Below are 4,251 nucleotides of genomic sequence, written 5' to 3'. Positions count from 1 at the left end.
TAGGGACTCGGTTAAGGATATGGGCGGCAGTCTCTAAGGTATACCCCCAAAAAGAGATAGGTAGTGAAGCACGACTCATCATAGAGCGAACCATATTCAATAAGGTTCGATTACGCCTTTCTGCCACACCATTCAACTGCGGTGTCCTAGGAGGCGTCAATTGCGAAACTATTCCACACTCCTTGAGATAACCGTGGAATTCAAGACTTAGGTACTCTCCTCCTCGATCGGATCGAAGCATCTTGATTTTCCTGCCCAATTGATTCTCCACTTCATTCTTGAACTCTTTGAACTTTTCAAAGGTTTCTGACTTTTGCTTGATTAAATAGATATACCCATATCTACTATAATCATCGGTAAAAGTCACATAGAAGCGGTTCCCATCCTTCGTGGTTGATCTAAAGGGTCCACATACATCGGTATGTATTAGGTCCAATAGACCCTCACCCCTTTCACAAGTACTCGTGAAGGGTGACTTAGTCATCTTTCCAAGTAAACAAGACTCGCATGTGTCATCTTCCCTAAGGTCGAATGAGTCCAACACTCCATCCTTTTGGAGTTGGGCTATGCGTTTCTTGTTGACATGTCCAAGACGACAATGCCACAAGGATGCTTTATCCATACTAGTGGAAGAATCAATATTCAAAACATCATTTCCTAAGTTATCAACAATCATAACAGTTTCATATATTCCATTACATGGTATAGCTTCAAAGTAAAAGACACCATTTAGATAAGCCAAAATAGAACCATTCTCATTATTAAAAGAAAATCTAAATCCTTGTCTATATAAACCATGAAATGAAATGATGTTTCTAGCCATTTCTGGCGAATAGCAACAATTGTTCAAATCTAAAACCAAATTATTCCTAAGCATTAAAGAATCCACTCCAATCTTGGTCGTAGGCGATGATCTTCTGTTCCCCATGATTAGATTGATCCTTCCTTGCTCAACATCCCTACTTCTTCTTAGTCCCTTCACATTAGAACAAATGTGATAACCACAACCGATATCAAGAACCCAAGAAATACCATGATTAGAATCGTTAGATTTAATTGTGTATATGCCTGCGAAAGATGGCTTGATCTTTCCTTCTTTGATTGCTTGCAGGTAATCTGGGCAGCTTCTCTTCCAATGTCCTATCTTGTGGCAGTGGTGGCACTCTGCCTCCTTCGGATTAGGACAGGGCTTAGCAGGATCAACTTTGGTTCCACTAGAAGAGGCACCATCTCGGGCTTTAACCTTTCGATGGTTCTTAGACGAGGCCTTCCTCTTCTTTCCCTTTCCTTGACCAATTGCCAAGACAGGAGCAGCAGGCGGATTGGGAGTAGGTGCAACAGACTTGTCTTTGAAGTTGCTCTCAGCGACCCTCAAGAGACCTTGGAGTTTGCTTAGGGTGACCTCCTCTTTGTTCATGTGGTAGGTCATCCTAAATTGGTTGTACATCGGAGGCAAAGAGTGAAGCACCATGTCGATCGCCAAGTCTTCCCCAAAGTCAACATTTAACTTGCAAAGGCGGTCGACATACCTTTGCATCTTTTGCAAGTGCACGGTAAGAGATTCTCCATGACCCATCTTAGCGGAAATCATGTTAGTGAAAATCTCATAACGCTCTTGTCTCGTGTTTTGGTGGTATCTCTCCAATAAGTCTTGGTGCATCTCGTACGGGTACATGTCCTCGTAGGACTTTTGGAATTCAGAGTTCATGGTGGCAATCATGATGCAATGTACCTTCGTTGCATCTCGCTCATGAGTCTCAAAAGCGGTGATTTTGGCCGGAGTAGCGATTTCGGGGTTGATTTTCTCGAGCTTCTCATCGAGGACATACTCCTTATCCTCATAGCGAGCAATGGTGCGAATGTATCTTATCCATTCGCTAAAGTTCATTCCATCGGAGGTGACCTTTTGTCAAAGGCTCATCAACGTGAAAGAACTAGCAGCAGCATTGTTAGCGTTCGACATCTACAATTAGAAAGGACAAAGATAGATTAGAATAAGAATCCCTAATTATCACCCAATAAGAAAAATTAGGGCTAGGATCCAACAATAACATTTACATACTAGAAAAGGGATGTCGTAATCTAACATGCAAATAAATTGAAGGTAAGTGAATGACGATTCACTAATTCTCCATCACAAAACTTAAACTATTAGTCCTAAGTGTATTTGAGAATTCTTAGGTTCGGATGAGATTCATTGAAACTATTCAATGGCGTGTTTAAATCTCGAAATGCCCCTCTTGTTTGTGACTTGGATACCGAACATCACAAAGCGGGTGTGAATTACCATGCAAATTCACATGGTGCCTTCATTGTAAGGATCTCCTATTCGATGTGCCGGTAAACCACACACGCTCCATCGAACTATGATAAACAATGAATCACCCTTTGCCACCTATGCTTAGAACCAATTAGTTTTCCGGTAAGCCACACACGCTCCACTAACTTCTTAGCAAGGGTGCAAAGTGTAATTTCATGGGATTGCATCAATTCACTTTTCCTAAAGTAACTAAGATTGGGAAATTTTAAAATTGTGTAGTTACTTTGTATTACTTATTATACTTTTAATGAGAGGATGAGGTTGCCCTATCCTACTCGTTCGGCTAACGACCCTCCACCAATCAAGCAAGCGGTGGGTGTGAGTGTACACCCATTAAGCGCCATTTTATAGGTCGCAACCTTATACCCACCTTATAGATCGGCTTCGTGAATGAGGCCTACTAACGGTAAGACTAGCATTTAGTTATACATATATATATATATATATATATATATATATATATATATATATATATATATATATATATATTATTCTAGTAATATCATATTAGTATAGGGTTGTATTTTAAACCTTTTAAAATCTAGGGTTTGAAATTTAAGTTGTCTAAATTAAAACTTTTAATCACAAATATAAATTTCAAAACTTGAGGACAAGTTTTAAACATTTAAAACATGGAGGATCAAATAACAAATAATTCCAATTAACAATTAATATCCTAATTATCTATATTTGATTTTATTCAAGATTTCTTTTAAGATAATTACCAAAATAATCAAAACAATTAATTAATTATCATATAAGGAAATTAAATATTTTATTAGATGATAAATATCTTTAATTAGATCAAGATTATAGTCATATATATATCAAAAAATCGGATTAGGGTTGATCTAATTAGTTTAAGGAAAGTTTCCATAAGATAATTATGAAAAAATCCCGAATCTGACCATTCCTGACGCCTGGACTCGCCGAGTGCACAAAGGGACTCGCCGAGTCAGGCCTACTCGCCGAGTCCACTTTGGAACTCGCCGAGTCCATGACTCAGAAACCAAAAATCGAATTTTGCAGGTTTGTTTCAGTTAAACAAGCAACAATTTAATGAAAACCAAGCTAGGCTCTGATACCACTGATGGGTTTTAGCCATAAGAACTTTCCTATGTGCGCATGCAAAACCCTAATGCTTGGATCTAGGCTTTCTAATTAAACATGCTTTGAATCCAAGATTTCTAATTACTAATTAGGTTAAATAACAACATTGAAACAGATCTAGAATCATACCTTTGAATTCCTTGTTGATCTTGTAGTCTTGGAGCTTCTAGAGTCACAAATGTCACTCCTCTAATGGCTTACAAACACCAATAGCAAGGAAGATGATTTAGGAGAGAGGAGAGGGGAGGAAATCGGCCTGAGTTCTCTTAGTTTAGGTGAGATGCCGATTTCCCTTAGCCATGGGGTCTATTTATACTTGTAGACTCCTTAAGGGTTACAGTCTAAACCCTAATTGGTAATCTTCTCTTAAGGCTATCCAAATCCTTTCCTTAGATAAGTCATGGACGATTTTGAAGTTATCTTAGCTTCTAGAATCCGTCCCTTGTATATCTCCAAGGATTTATAGTCTAAAGCTTAACTATCAAACAATTGACAGTTCATACCCCTTTATTTAATTAATCTCTTTAAGTCACTAAATTAATTCCAATTAATTCTATGACTTATATTAATCAAATAACCATATATTATTCTTTATAATATTTACTCTCTCTTAATAAATCATCCTATCAAGTTGCTATGGTGAAGGCAACCCAAAAGGACCATGCACAACCGGATCAAATACTTGCCTAATATAGTTGCAGCCTTAGACACTATTCCAACATTATTAATATATTCTAAGTTCTAATATATTAATATGAAATCATATGATTTAATTAGTATTGATCAAAAATTAATTTGGAATTAATTTTGTGATCAAAAGA

The sequence above is a fragment of the Lactuca sativa genome, chromosome 6 (assembly GCF_002870075.4).
Source record: "Lactuca sativa cultivar Salinas chromosome 6, Lsat_Salinas_v11, whole genome shotgun sequence".
NCBI lineage: Eukaryota > Viridiplantae > Streptophyta > Magnoliopsida > Asterales > Asteraceae > Lactuca > Lactuca sativa.
This window is presented reverse-complemented; position numbering follows the sequence as displayed.